The sequence below is a fragment of the Macaca thibetana genome, chromosome 18, assembly GCF_024542745.1.
Source record: "Macaca thibetana thibetana isolate TM-01 chromosome 18, ASM2454274v1, whole genome shotgun sequence".
In the NCBI taxonomy this organism is placed as follows: domain Eukaryota; kingdom Metazoa; phylum Chordata; class Mammalia; order Primates; family Cercopithecidae; genus Macaca; species Macaca thibetana.
In genome coordinates, this window is record NC_065595.1 from 702,222 (window position 1) to 717,503 (window position 15,282).

At 55.8% G+C, this 15,282-nt stretch overlaps 2 protein-coding genes across 6 annotated transcripts in view; both read right to left on the minus strand.

Moving 5' to 3' along the window:
• HSBP1L1 (heat shock factor binding protein 1 like 1) overlaps nucleotides 1-5,376 on the minus strand; it is a 414,139-nt gene extending 408,763 nt beyond the window's left edge. The window contains exon 1 of the mRNA XM_050768226.1: nucleotides 5,366-5,376. The gene's annotated coding sequence lies outside the window, so the exon portion shown is untranslated. The remainder of the gene's footprint in view (nucleotides 1-5,365) is intronic.
• NFATC1 (nuclear factor of activated T cells 1) overlaps nucleotides 1-15,282 on the minus strand; it is a 128,214-nt gene that overhangs the window by 1,776 nt on the left and 111,156 nt on the right. The window lies entirely within an intron of this gene.

The window sequence follows — 15,282 nt, forward strand, 5'->3', positions numbered from 1 at the left end:
TGCAAGAAAAGAAAAATTGAGAAAGTATTAGTCAAACACGCCTCTCCAGCAAGTATCTATAAACATCAAAGAAACGCCCCCAGCCCTGCTTCTCGTCAGTGACGCTCACGCCTGTGACAAGGCGTCCCCCCCAGGAACCTGCATTTCCTCCTCAGTCCCACCCTGGTCCATGAGTGTCGGGAACCAGCGCCTGGCTGCCTCGGCAGACAGCTGGGGTCGCCAGGTTTCTGCTGGCAGAAACCCACCCTCGTCTGTAGCACGGTGCCAGCACGTCTCTGACGGCCAAAGTGCAGGTGCCAGGTGCTGGCCGCGAAGCTGCGAAGATGCCACGGATGTCTCTCCACAGACCCAGCGACCCGCGGGTCCACACCAGCACTTCCGTGGGGTCAGCACCAGCGTTGCCTGAGCCTCCCTCTCAGGCTCTTCCTGATTTTTATTTCCCTTTGGACGGCGGTGTCCCTGAGTCCCCCACACACCGGTGATGTCCCCGTCACCTGTGACTTCTGGCAGATGCAGAGGAAACAAGCGGCACTTCGAGGGCCTTTGTGAGCTGCCGGCATCCCTGCTCCACCCACCTCCTGCCACGGCTGCCCTGATGGGCGCTGAGATAGGGAATGTGCCCCCAGCACTGTCACCACATCCCATCTCCCTCCCAGGTTCTGGCAGGGCGTGCGCTGACGTCACGGAACTGCCCGGGCTTCCCTCTGCCCTGGGCTGGAGCACCCAGAGCCCAGATAAGCCCCATGTGTTTCTGCAAAGGCCCCGGCCTGTCTCAGGGCGGCTTTTCCTGGAGCAATTAGTGGGTGTGCATTTCATCACCCCACTCACTTCCCTAAATTCCCTTTCAACAACCCCCCTGACTATTTTTAAGAATAACAATAACAAAACACAGATGGAGAACCAGGAACTGTGTCATGGAAACTGATAACAGGGACGCACTGGCACTGAGCTCCAGGAGGAATCCTGGCTGCAAACACACACCCGAGGCCGGCTCGCCCAAGGGCTGTGGGGCCAGAGACCGGGCAAGTGAAGGTGCCCCACATGCCCAGCCCCACCTGCAGCACCTCCTGACGTGGTGCCCACAGAGGGTCCCGACTCCGTCCTGTGTGGGAGCTCAGCCTCCATAAAGACACAGGCACACGTGGGCTCCCCGCCAGCCCTGCTCAGAGGCCCCGCTGAACCTGGCCCCTGCCCAGGACGGGACCTGGCGCTCAGCTACAGGACACAGAGCCAGGCTCTCTGCAGAGGGCTCCGCCCCTGGTGTGGAAGGCACCAGAAGGAGCCCGGGCTCCCGCCCTCCGTGTGACTCTTCACAAACACTAATGAGGATTCCCCAGCAGGGCCCAGGTGCTCCTGGACGGGCATGCAGGACCCGACTTGTCCGGAGTGCGCGCGGCAGCTCCTATGCCACAGGCACTTTCCGTGACACTCGGGCGGCGCCACAGGGCCTCGGCACGATGCGGAGAGGAAGAGGGCTCTGCTCCGTAAGAGGTCGAACGGCCCCACCCAAACGCCCTGGGCTGCTGGTTCCTCAGCGTCCTGGCGCCCACCGTGCTGCTGAGCGCAGCGTCCCCCAGGAGCCCCACGCCCTGCTGTGCTCGGCACCTGTGGCACGAGACGGGGATGCCCCAGAATTTGAGACCAGTTAACTCTCTTCCCATTGCACTGGTTCAGCCTTGCAACAAAAGACATCTGCAAGGAGGCAGGAGGAGCCACCTGCTCAGGAGGGAGACACGGCGGGGATTCCGGGAGCTCAGAACAGGCCCCACCTGTGGGAGGGTGGCTGCTCAATGCATGAAGGAGGGCCGGGCTCAGGTCCTCACCCAGCCCCGGCCCGCGGAGCTCCAGAAGAAAGGGCTCCAGTCAGAATAGTGATTGTGGGGTCGAAAGAGGCCTAAATGATACAAACGGGAAAGATGGGGACACGACAAGGAACTAATGAAGCCATGGGTGGGTCATGAAGGGTAACAGTGACAGGGACAGGAGGGAGGCCTGAGAGGCAATGATGAAGGAGACAGAAGGGAGGTCTGAGAGGTAGTCATGATGGGACGTGGGGAGGCCTGAGGGGTCATAATGGTGGGATTTGGGGAGGACTCAAGGGTAATAATGGTGGGATGTGGGGAGGCCTGAGGGGTAGTAATGGGACATGGGGAGGCCTGAGGGGTAGTAATGGTGGGACGTGGGGAGGCCTGAGGGGTAGTAATGGTGGGATGTGGGAAGGCCTGAGGGGTAATAATGATGGGATGTGGGGAGCCCTGAGGGGTAGTAATGGTGGGACGTGGGGAGGCCTGAGGGGTAATAAAGATGGGACGTGGAGACACCTGATGGGTAATAATGCTGAGATGTGGGGAGGACTCAGGTAATGATGGTGGGACGTGGGGAGGACTGATGAGTAATAATGGTGGGACGTGGGGAGGACTAAAGGATAAAAATCGTGGGACATGAGGAAGCCTGAGGAGTAATAATGGTGGGACGTGGAGAGGCCTGAGAGGTAGTAATGGTGGGACGTGGGGAGGCCTGAAGGGTAGTAATGGTGGGACGTGGGAGGATTGAGGGGTAGTAATGGTGGGACGTGGGGAGGCCTGAGGGGTAGTAATGGTGGGATGTGGGGAGGCCTGAGGGGTAATAATGGGACGTGGGGAGGGCTGAGGGGTAGTAATGGTGGGACGTGGGGAGGATTGAGGGGTAATAATGGTGGGATGTGGGGAGGCCTGAGGGGTAGCAATGGTGGGACGTGGGGAGGATTGAGGGGTAATAATGGTGGGACGTGGGGAGGCCTGAGGGGTAATAATGGTGGGACGTGGGGAGGCCTGAGGGGTAGTAATGATGGAACGTGGGGAGGCCTGAGGGCAATAGTGAGGGGACATGATGGGTGATAGTGACGGTGACAACGTGGACACGGCATCTCAGGTCTCCATCGTGTTTGTGGGACAGGCCGCCTGCATGGCAGCCGAGAGCCGTCTTGCTCTCCACGGGCACAGGAGGGGCACGTCTGCTGAGGGGCGAAAGGGGAAGCGGCGCGGCAGTGGGGGCTTCCCCTTGCTGCCCACGGGCACCTGAGCCTTGGTGGGAGAGCCTGGTGGGGGGCGGGAAAGTTCCTCGGTGTGTCCCCTAGCCACCCAGGTTCCCGCCGGGGACCACCACAGCCTCCTTTGCTCTCTCTGCCTCTGTCTGCGGCTGCTGAGCCCTCGGGAGGGGAGGGGAGGAGGGCCGGCCTCGTGAGAGCTGTCGGGGCCTAAGGAGCCAGCAGCCTGCACCCCACTCCTGTGGGCTGGCAGTGCGTGTCAGCCGACCCTGTCCCAGCGCCGGGTCAAGTGTGTTCCACAAGGTCTCAGACACTGCAGGGACACACGGCTGGGACCGGACACAGCCCAGGCACCCTCCAGTGCCTTCCCGATGCCCCACAGCAGCAGCTGACAGAGAGTGGGAGAGACAACCCCGATGCCACTCAGCAGAGGACGGCACAGCAACCGACCTGCAGAGGAGGCCGTGCTGCCCAACCGTCCACACCGCGGAGAAGAGCCCTGCGTGGAGCTGCACTCACCCCGCAGACGCGGCCTGTGCTGCAACCCTGAGGAAAGCCACAGCTTCCCCTTTCACAGGTGGACAACGGGCCCATCCTGGGGGTCGGTCTGAGGCCACGTGGCTCGCTGGCGCTGGGCTGAAAGACAGTACGGGACCCCCCCACTCCTTCCCGCCACGAGCACTTCTGACCCATGAGGTCAGCCACAGCTGCCCAGCTCTGCCCTTGCTATTCCGGGGGCGGCTTCCTTGGGTATGGTTGCTGATGACACCTACGGTTTCCCATACCAGCTCTCGGCTGATAATTTCCATCTTCTTATTCAGCTTTTCCACAGACACACAGGGTTTTTTCCCTTCACGGCGCATTTTGAATTGCAGGTAACATGTGACCCTCACGGCGTGTGGGAGAACCTGAAAGAGGAAACTCACTTTGCTTAACGTCAGATGTCCCCGCAACAGGATGTGGTGAGCTGTTACACCACAATTTCATTTAATAAGGAAGGTTTTTTTCCCCTTATATTAGATTTTTCTCTAAAATGCTCCTCAGGTGGAAACTATTGTTTTTTCCTAAAACTCAAGTGTGGCGTTTTGAATCCTTGCTGCGGGCCGAGTGCCTCCCTGGAGGCCACATGCACACACCCACACTCACACCCACCTCTCCACACACATCTGGAATGGAGTGGAGGAGGAAATCAGTATATTTTTAAATATAAAAACTACCAAGTCCACGGGCAGGCGTGGCTCTCACTGCCCCACATGTGGATCTTCTCCGTGCCCCTGCTGGGGCCACACAAGCTCTCACTGGCTGTGCGTAAACAAGCCGTAGGCGAGATGCCTTTCTCAGTCAAGTATTCGACCTTCACATAACCAGTTTCTTCTTTTTGATCATCATTTTGAAAGAAAGTTGACATTTAAACTTCACCCTATAGTGAGCTACCCAAAGTTCACCTCTTAAGTTTCACGCAGGAGTTTCGTTTCTCTACGCTGAGAACGATGAGAGCCAGAACGGAGCTGTGAGGGCCTGAACGTTGTTTGATATATTTTGCCCCCTCTCTGCCTGGCTTGGAAGCAACATTTTTCTGCATTTCTGAATGCCTGGTTTCTGAAAGCAGTTAAGGATCTTACATTTTAAGGAATGAACAAACCACCCTTTTCCCCAGCAGTTACGCAGCCCTGCCTGGCCCTCCGGGCACCTGCCTGGCCCTCGGGGCATCTGCCCGGCCCTCGGGGCACCTGCCTGGCCCTCGGGGCACCTGCCTGGCCCTCCGGCAACAGTCCCAGGAGGGGCAAAGGCAGGCACTGTAGTCACCCATTCTGTCCATGGGACCACGGAAGGCTCAGAGAGTGGGAATGGCCGCCTGGGACCCCAGAGCTGACAGGGCGGGGCTGACCCTCACTGGGGTCTGAGCTCGCTGGCTCTGCTGGGCCCTGCAAGTCGCCTGCCCCCAGATCCTCTCAGATGGTGGCCTGGGGCCCCACTGGACAAAGCCACAGTGTTAGATGTGCGTTTGTTCTTTCAGTACTTACTAGGAAAGTCGTGGAAAGCTGGAATGGGCCTACTGGCTGGTGCCTGGGGGGGGTGACTCAGACCCTGGGACAGGAGGGTTCCCACCCTGCCCGGCCAGCTCCTGGCCCCAGATGCCCATCCTCTCTCCTCCATATCTGCCCCGCTGTCCCTTCCCTCTCTGGTCCTCCCTGTTTCACCTGCAGGGTGCTCAGAGCCCGGAACTTGGTGTGTCTGAGGTGAGGGAAGGCTGGGGGTGGGGGGTGTTTACTACCACTTTCCTTTCCTGCGGTGTGCGCCTTTTAACACAAACAAAACACACACACACACCAGCAGACGCCCCCCCGCCCACAAAACACACCGGCAGATGCCCCCCCCAGACATCTGTAGACGCACCCCCCACACACAAAACAAGCACATCAGCAGACGTCCCCCACACAAAACACACAGACATAGACATCAGTGGATGTACCCCCCCAACAAAAATCAGCAGATGTCCCCCTACCACACACACAACACACACATCAGTGGACGTCCCCCCGCCAACAGACACACACATCAGCAGACGCCCCCCTTGCACACACACACACAGACCCCAGTGGACGCCCTCCCACACACACAGTCTTCTGCTACTTGGCTATACTTATTTTTCAGTCATTTCTCCGGTACTAGCTTAAATGTGCCTTAAACATTTTTTATGTGGGGTTGGGGGAGGCAGGTGGCCAGTGGAGGAGGACGTCGCGCTGCCGCTCGCCTTCCGCTATGCTGAGAGAGCCACCGGGACACGTCGGCATCTCCCCTGCTCTGAAATCAACACTGAGATGCACCGAGTCGCTTCGGAGGCACACACAGAGGCAGCAACACCGCACGAGGCCTGCTGACTCTCCAGCTCTGACACTTCGTCCGGAGCTCCCGGCCGCGCGGTGCGGGATCCCCTCTCGTGAGGGGCCCGGAGGAGCATTGAGAAGGCTCTCGCCTGATGGGTTCCCGCAAGTTCCTCACTGCAGACCCTCACTCTACCGGTCTTGATTCCATTTGAAATCTGACTTCCAAGGCAGCCCTGCTGACTGTCAAAACGCCCCCCTTTCCTGGTGTGTGCCCTCCATCCTCACTTCCTGGGGGCAGCCGGTTTCTTGCTGTCTGGACAACAGAGCTCTGCCAACACCATTTATCTCGTCCATCCAGGACTTTATCACCAACTGTCCTACTTCCGGCTCCTTTGCGATAGCGTACGTGTCTGTGTTTGGCTGTGACTAACAGGGCCTCTGAATAAAGTGAAAATAATCCCATTTTAAGCTGCAAGAGGAAAGACTCACAGACGGAAAGTCCTTCACAGACAGAGACCCAGGATCCTGAAATGCAGCACGTCCCTTACATGTTCTGAGAGTAAAACTTTAAACATAGAAGCCCTGGGAGGAAAAGCAATTCCTAAAACATGGCAGAAACAATGTAAAAAAAAATCTTGCTGTTGTTTGTTTTAAAAATTGACCTAAGACTGGGTGTGGTGGCTCACACCTGTAATCCCAGCACTTTGGGAGGCCAAGGCAGGAGGATCACTTGAGGGCCAAAAGTTCAAGACCAGCCTGGGCAATGTAGTGAGACCCCATCTCTACAAACAAATGTAAAAATGAGCCAGACATGGTGGTGTGCACCTGTGGTCCCAGCTACTTGGGAGGCTGAGGTGGGAGGATGGCTTGAACCCAGGAGGTCGAGGCTGCAGTGAGTTGAGATTGTACCACTGCACTCCAGCCTGGGTAACAGAGCAAGACTGTCTCAGGAAAAGGAAAAAAAAAAAAAAAAGCCTGATCTCCTGTTTTCCAGGAGAGCCCGAGCCTTGTGAGGGTTTTTCAGATGGTAATGAAACAACCTGGAAGTCAGCAATTCCTAAGGATTTTCTGACTCTTCTCAGACTAAAATTCTCCCACTTTCCTGCTGCCTTGTTCAAACCACTGCTCGGAGATCTGGGAGCAACCACCAGCCGCTGGAGGCTCTGAGGCCTGAGGCGAGGCCTTTGCACCTGAACGCTCTGGTAGAACAAGGTTTAGCCAAAGGGGGCCTGGAAGGGCCCATCCTCGCCTTCTGCCCAGTCCTGCAGGGCTCAGGGCACGTCCTGGGGGCTAATCTGTGGGAAGAGGTTTGACTGAGACCCCGTTCTGCTCTGTGGATGGGTGGACTCTTCCGCATCTCACACGGAGAAACAACTTCCTCCTGGATCGGAGCCCAAGTCGGGGATAAGGTGCCTCCTGCCTGCACTGTGGGCACCGGCCGCCTTGTTACAGAATCACCGGCCATCTGCTGAGGGACACTGGGTGCCAGGGATCCTAACACCCCCCAGAGCACCCAGCACAGCTCTCCTTGGAGCTGGCTGCTACCCTTAGTCTTGTTTTGAAGACAGGATTGGGTGGTCAGGTCAGCCCATCCTCACGCCACGGTGAGCAGCAGGGGCAGGAGCAGCCTTGCTGTGTGCCACACCCCAGGCAGTGAGCAGTGGCTCCTTGGGGAATCTGAGATTTTTCCAGGTCTGTTTTCTATATGGCTGAATGATGTGGCGAAATGTTTGTCAAGGACACCCCCTCGGGTGCTTGGATCTGCCTCTTTCACGAGCAAGACGGGGGTGCCAGGCACTTCCTGGTGAACCCGCAGTTACCGCCCATCAGAACAGCAGGCAGTGCAACACAGGCTGGGCCTGGGCGCTCCATCGCCCTTTACACTGCCACACTCAGCTTCCAGATGTCCTACTGTGCGCGTGTGCCCTCCTTCACGTTTCTGGGGTTCATGCGAACATTAGTGTTGTCCTTCCCTTTCTGACTCAAAGAATTGACTGTGCCTGTCACTGGACGCAGCGGCTGCCATGAGTGTCGACCGGGAAAGTGATGGGAAAAGCTGTTTGGACACAGCTGAGCTGCCTCTATCTGGTCACCATGCAGTCTGCTCTGTCCCTGTCCCTGGCAGAGCCCATCTGGGAGCGGTAGTGACCATGCCAGCTGGAGACCCACTGAGCACCAGGGTGCCGCACAGACGACGCCGCCCTCAGGCTGCAGGCAATGAAGAGCCGGGAGAGGCAGCACTAGAATTGTTTTTAGGAACTGGATTTGGGTTTAAAGAATAAGCAATGTGGTTCAGCCATGCTAACCCAAATACATTGTTTAATCCTTGCATTTAAAAAGTTTAAGTAGCACAGATGAAGGCCATAACTTGCATAAAAGATTTTTATGTCAAGTTTTAAAAAGCGTATTTGTTCATATAGGTACCAACTAACTTAATTGCATAAAACACATTTAAAAGCATCTTCCCTCTTTTTCAATGGTTATATCAGTTCCAATCAAGAAACCAATTGTGCTATGAATATTAAAGTCTAACAGTATTTATCTATGACCGCTTAGCAAACTGGACAGTTTGGCAAGGACACAGGCTTAGAATTTTCAGACATCAGAACGTCCTGCAGGACTGCTCCTTCTTTAGAGCTGTCATTTTCCTTTACACTAAAGCAATACAGGAAACAAAAAAGGTTGTCATGATGCCACCCACGCCCTCCGGGGGCATGTTCCCATCGCCTCTTCCTGTGGCAGTGTCCCCGTCCGCCTCACTTTCTGTCCAGCAGGCTCCCTTCTAAGGCCCACCGTCCCACTGGACACGGCGTAATTAAACCTGCAGCAGGAACGCAATTGTCCCCAGCTTATTCCACTTTCCTCTGAGGGACAGAAAAGTGCATATTTTTCATAGAGGACAAGTCATCAAAAATAACTTTTTAAAAAGAGCAAAACAAAACAGGAAAGACATTCTCCTCGATTCCTATAACTAAGAGATAATTATAAAAAGTATTTGCTAACCTTCCCAGAAAATACACCTTTAGCTAAAGTTAGTCTTGTAACCTAAGAGGGTAATAATTTGGGTAGGACACAGATAGAAACAAATATCTCAGGCCAAATCCTATTCTTAAATAACTAACTTCTAAGATGCCTCCCAATGACGTCTGCTGTACTCAGCTCTGACAATATCTAATAATTCCTGGAGTAAGAATGCCACTTGATGGTGGTTGAAAACCTTAATGAACATATGGATTTTCAAGGCTGTGACGTTCATTACAAGGGGCATGATAGATGTATTTGCCAACTCTTTTATGGTTTCAATGAATTGCTGAATACACAGCTTTCAATTTTTCCATCTGACATACACATTTAGACTTATATGGCTCTCGTTTAAGGTATTACAGTAGATATGAGCTAAGTACATAAAAATATGGTTAAAGCCACAAATTAGAGATCAGAAAATAGGAAGCGAAGAAGAAAACGCTTTTGTTCCACTGTACGTATATTGTGTCTGATGCAAAGAGCCGGCTCCGGTGTGTGCACCAAGGAAACTGAAGAGGCTGCCTCTCATGTGGGTTTTTTAATTTTTTGAGAAGTAAACTCTTAGAAAGTCTACCATAAATGTTTCCTCCTTCACAAGCAAATATCTGGATTTTCCATAACCACCTATGTGTAGCCACCACCATGGCCTCCTTGGTCCACCCTAAACTGCCTGCCCCTGCCAGGCGCCTGATGCTTGGCTGAGAAACGGGGCCAGAACAAGGGCGATTCTGCCACCCCACAGCCGAGGAACCACCACGTTCTCAAAAGGCAGGGTCGCGGCGTCTCTAGAATCCTTTACGATTCTGCATTTTTCAAAGATGCTTTGGTAAAGCAGTGGAAAATAACAGCTTCTCAAGTTTCATTAAAAAGTACGTTCTCAAGTCCGGGACCTATTTCAGCCTTCACGTATTTTTATCTTTTTCATCGCAATAAGCCACGGCCACAGGGCCTGCTATTTTTGGAAGGCGAGGACGGGACAACAGAGGGATGCTGTGACAAGTCACGGTTTTCATAAAACAGGACCCTCATCTGGACGCAGCTGGCGCTGGGGAGCGGGACCGCCACTCAGGACGCCAGCCACTAAGACAGAATAATTTTCCTACCTTAACTGCCTGCTTCCTTATTTAGCCTGAATGTTGCACGAATGCAAACGCCGCGTGGAAACTCCGGGTTCAGGTACAGGACCACGTGCCCGGGAGATTCCGACAGGCTGTCCTTCCGCCCCCCGCTGTGACAGCACGCGGGCGTCTGTTTCCATGGATCTGGTCCACCGTCTTATCTGTGCCAAACTGCCATTCCAGTCACTGGGATCATTAAACCACCACCCGCAGTTTCCAGGGTTTCTTTGTTCTAGGAAATACATGTCCCCGAATTATGAAAATTCCCAAACAGAATTAACAGAATTGAAAAAATAAAAGTGTTAAAGCTCCTTTTAAAGAAGATAAGGCCGGGCGCGGTGGCTCAAGCCTGTAATCCCAGCACTTTGGGAGGCCGAGACGGGTGGATCACGAGGTCAGGAGATCGAGACCATCCTGGCTAACATGGTGAAACCCCGTCTCTACTAAAAATACAAAAAATTAGCCGGGGGAGGTCGCGGCGCCTGTGGTCCCAGCTACTCGGGAGGCTGAGGCAGGAGAATGGCGTGAACCCGGGAGGCGGAGCTTGCAGTGAGCTGAGATCCGGCCATTGCACTCCAGCCTGGGCGGCAGAGCGAGACTCCGTCTCAAAAAATAAAAAAATAAAAAAATAAAATAAAGAAGATAAAACGAATGGACCCCGAGGAGAGTGACGGGTTGGGCCTGGTGAGGTTCTGCTTCCTCCTGTCCCTCCGCTACAGAAACACACAATTCTTCCTCCTGCCTGTTCCGGGGGAGACGGGCACTTGGTGTGCACCGGCAGTGACTAGGCAGCCTCCTTCTCTGTAGGGTGGCGGAGAGGGTCAAGATAAAATGTCACCATGTGAAGTGTGTAGCAGCAGGATGTCAAAAGCTCCATCGGCAACTCAGAAGCCAACACGCCCCTGGTGCCCAGCCAGGCTGCAGGGGTGTGAGCCTTGCCCCACCTGAGCCCCCATCCACCACCACCGCCCGCCCACCACCACCACAGGTATCCTGTTGGCCAGGGACTCCCAAAGGAGGCGGCTGGAGACCACCACTCCTGTGGGATGGGAAACTTGCCTTCCTTTTTTCCTTTTTTTTTTTTTTTGAGACGGAGTCTTGCTGTGTCACCCAGGCTGGAGTGCAGTGGCGTGATCTCGGGTCACTGCAATCTCCCAGGTTCAAGCGATTCTCCTGCCTCAGCCTCCTGAGTAGCTGGGATCACAGGAACCTGCCACCACACCCAGCTAATTTTTGTATTTTAGTAGAGATGGGGTTTCGCCATGTTGGCCACACTGGTCTCGAACTCCTGACCTCGTGATAGACCCCCCTCGGCCTCCCAAAGTGCTGGGATTACAGGCATGAGCCACTGTGCCTGGCCTGCCTTCTTATTTATTTTTAGAATCAGGGTCTTGCTTTGTCTGTCGCCCAGGCTGGAGTGCAGTGGAATGATCTCAGCTCACTGCAGCCTTGACCTCCCAGGTTCAAGCAATCCTCCCTCCTCAGCCTCTCAAGTAGCTAGGACCACAGGCGCATGCCACCACGTCTGGCTAGTTTTTAAATTTTATAGAGACAGGGTCTTGCTATGTTGCCCCAGCTGGTCTCCAACTCCTGAGCTCAAGTGATCCTCTGGCCTCAGCCTCCCAAAGTGCTAGGATTACAGGCATGAGCCACTGTGCCCAGCCCCGACCTGCCTTCCTAAAATGTGTCTTTCAACTAAATCTTCCTCTTACCAGAGAATTAGCCATTTTGTTAGGTGTGAAAGTTGCACTGTGGCCATGTAAGAAAACGGCCATTTGAAAAAGAACATGCGTCGGAGGCATGTCGGGGTGTGGGGGCGGGGAGCCAGGTCCGGGCTTTTTTATTCTGTCACTGGCCGGAGGTGCAGCTGTTCGATCACAGCTCACTGGAGCCGTGATCTCCCAGGTTCCTACGGTCCTCCCTCCTCTGCCTCCTGAGCGGCTTCTGAGCACCAACACACCAGGCTAATTTTTGCATTTTTTGTCGAGATGGGATTTCACCATGTTGCCCAAGCTGGTCTGGAACTCCTGGGCTCATGTGATCCTCCCACCTCAGTCTCTCAAGCAGCTGGGACCACAGGTGTGTACAAGTGTGACCCACTACACCAGACTAATTTCTAAAATTTTTGTAGAGATGGGGTCTTGCTATGTTGCCCAGGGTGGCCTCCAACTCCTGGCTCACCAATCCTCCCACCCTGGCCTCCCAAAGTGCTTGGATCACAGGTGTGAGCCACTGTGTTGGCCGAGGGTTTGATTTTTAAACATCTCAGCAACAACAACTAGATGGGAACGCCAATCCCTGCGGCCACACCTGGAGCAGCTCACAGCTGAACCTGGGCAGCGCCTGGAGGAACCTGCCACTCCTCTCACTGGGCCCCATGCACGTCCACGTTCACCGTGGAGACCAGCACGACTTTCACAGAAGGAGCCTGAAGCACAGTGAGCGGCCGGCTCAGGTGGGGACACGTCCCCGAGAAGGGACAGAGGCTCAGCACACAGTGAGACGAAGGACCCGTGGGCCCCACAGTGGCCCGTCCCGGACCTGGACACGCACATGGCACAGCCAGCGTACCCTCAGGCTTCACCACACCACGTACCTCCCCTTATGGCGAGTGTCCACAGACCACCGTGGGTGTCATCTGTAGCTCTGCAGTGCACAGGCCACACACCCCCAGCGGATGCAGCCCCAGTAACGTCTGGGGAGCCCTGGGTCAGAGGAGACCAGAAGCCCCAGGGGAAATGGCCCTCATGCCTCAGGGACACTTGCCTTGAACAGTACTTCTCAAGCCCATGAAAGACAATGTCCACGCCCCCGCCGGCGGGATAGCACGTGCCCCTCACCACCACAATGTTTTCGAATTATCATTTGAATCTTTAAGAGGTGCTTCTGTACCAGTTTTTAAAGTGACATTTTCTTTGAGGTTTGGGAAAAGCCCAGAGTCCTCAGAAGCCCTGGCGGATGATGCGGGTATCTGGGAAGGTGGGTGGGAGGCAGGTGGAAGAGCAGAAAAGGGAGCAGGTCATCTCCCTGCAGACCCTACAGGTAGGGGCCGGGAACGGCATCTCTGCAGCGGTCTCAGTGCCCCGAACCCCGAGTCCACCCCCTGGCATCCTCTGCTCTATGCTGGCGGGAGCTGACACAGCCTGGCGGTGGTTCTGGGTATCGAGAGGAATTAAAATACTGGCAGTGCTCCTTTTTTATTGCAAGGGTTTGGAAGTGATACTGTTTTTAAAGTGCTCCTTAAAAACATGGCAGATACAACTCCCTGTCTCACGCAGAATTCCCGCCAGGCCCTCTCCCATCTTACAGGCACATGAGCCAGGTGGGTACGGAAGGCGATTTGGTGTGGGGGGGGGTGTGGACCCATGGTCAGGACACCCCTGCAGGCAGCACCCCACGTTCACACAGGAAGGCTGTTTCTTTCAGTGGACTCAGTGGCCGTCAGGGTGCCTCCCCACAGCACACGGAGAAGGTGCCCTCAGGACCTCCCTGACGTACAGAGAGGCTGAGAGCTCGAATGGGATGAGACGTGGCTCCTGTGTGCAGCTCCCATTGTTCAAATGGCAGCCGCAGCCCAGAGCGCAGCAGAGGACACCGACGGTGCATCCAGGTGGACAGACCGCAGCTCAGCAAACGGGAGGCACATGGGGCCCACCGACTGCAGGCATCTCCTCCTGCCACACCTGTGAGTCCACAGCCACACAACGGCCAAGGCTCTGACCTCATGGAGCCACAGACGCTGCTCTGGCTCCAATTCCTAGCCAGGCTCACTTCTCCTCCTTGGGAGGCTGTCTAGAAAAATTCACAGCAAAGCAAAAGCTCGGGGTGTGTGGGTGTGGCGGAATGGCTGTTGTTCTCATAAAACCCCCAAGCCTTAGTCTAAATTCCACGTGGTGGCAGAAGTCCCAGTGCCACGTGGCGCCCGGATTTTGCTGTAGTCAGACCCTTTTCCGTTTCTTTACCTCCCAGGGCAGTGCCTGTAGCGCAATTTCGACAAAGTCTAAACACCCGCCAGTGTCCTGGGGCCAGGCTGCTGTCTCCTCAAGCCACCCTCCCTGAGGCCTGCTCCTCCCGGGCCTCCCTCTCAGCCATGCCAGGGGTCGCTTGGCCGGAGACAAGGCGCCATTGCCGGACAGGCTCCCGTGCCTGCCTGCTCCTACCACCTGTGCATCCTGGGACGGCTGCGGACATCTCCGCTGCGTCCCATCCACTGGGCTCCTGAGCCAGCACACAGCGTCCTGCTCTCCCCAGGTCCGTGCCGTCCTCTGCCCCGGGGGGCCTCTGCCCCTGGCCTCCCTCAGAAGCCCCGAATCCTGCCAACTCCCTAGGTGGGTCCTGGACCCGCAGCAAGTCCATCTGCCTCTCCCAGCTCTACTGCACCTCCTGAGCTTCAAAAGCTCTCCTCGGGCCACCTCAGTGCCTCACCGGCCAGCCCCCCACTGACAGCCTCAAACGGGGAGCCTCAAACACAGGCAGCTCCCCGTGCTGCAGCCAGGCGAGCACCTCCGGGAGGCAAATCCAGGCCCTGCCCGCCTCAGGAGCTCAGGGCACAGATGTGTCCCGGCAGGAGGCACAGTACCTCTTGAGCTGGCCCTCTACCCCTCCACGGCCCAGGCTACGTACATCTGGGCACGGCGAGGCTTCTCCCCAGGGCCTCCACTGTGCCATGGCCCTGGTGCCCTCACAGCTGTTACCTGTGCCGCCCTCCCCTGGCTTAACGGAAACCACTGCGTAGTCACCGCTGTCTGTGTTAGCAGCACTGACCCCCGGCAGAACCTGCTGTTTGCTCTGCAAAGAACAGAAAAGTCACGGAGGTGCGGAGACAACACACAGTGAGCCGCCGTGGGGCGAGGTGCTGGCCACACTCCCAGAGGGGAGACAAGGAGGGGGAGGGAGGCAGAGTCGGGCCCTGTAATCTTTACGACATATTGACCCCGGAGTGAAAAAACACACTCCAAGATTGAATTTCTGTATTGATTATCCAATTATTAATCTTGTGGAGGCTACTCCAGCACTGTGTCTAATGAGCTATTCATCAGAGCGAGCGGGTGCCATGGAGCGGCGCGGCAGGAAGGACATTAGGTGCCTGTAATTGCCGTTGGTGAGCTCTCGTTAGCTCTAAATCGAATCAGCGGGGCTGGCCCAGAGCACCCTGACCGACGCCGCGGGCCCACGCCAGGCCTCGCCAGCGACCACTCCCAGCCTGGCCAGAAACAGGGCACTTCCATGCGGCGGCAAGACGGGCGCAGGAGCCTCCGCGGAGGAAGCCGGGGTCTGTGCCCAGGGC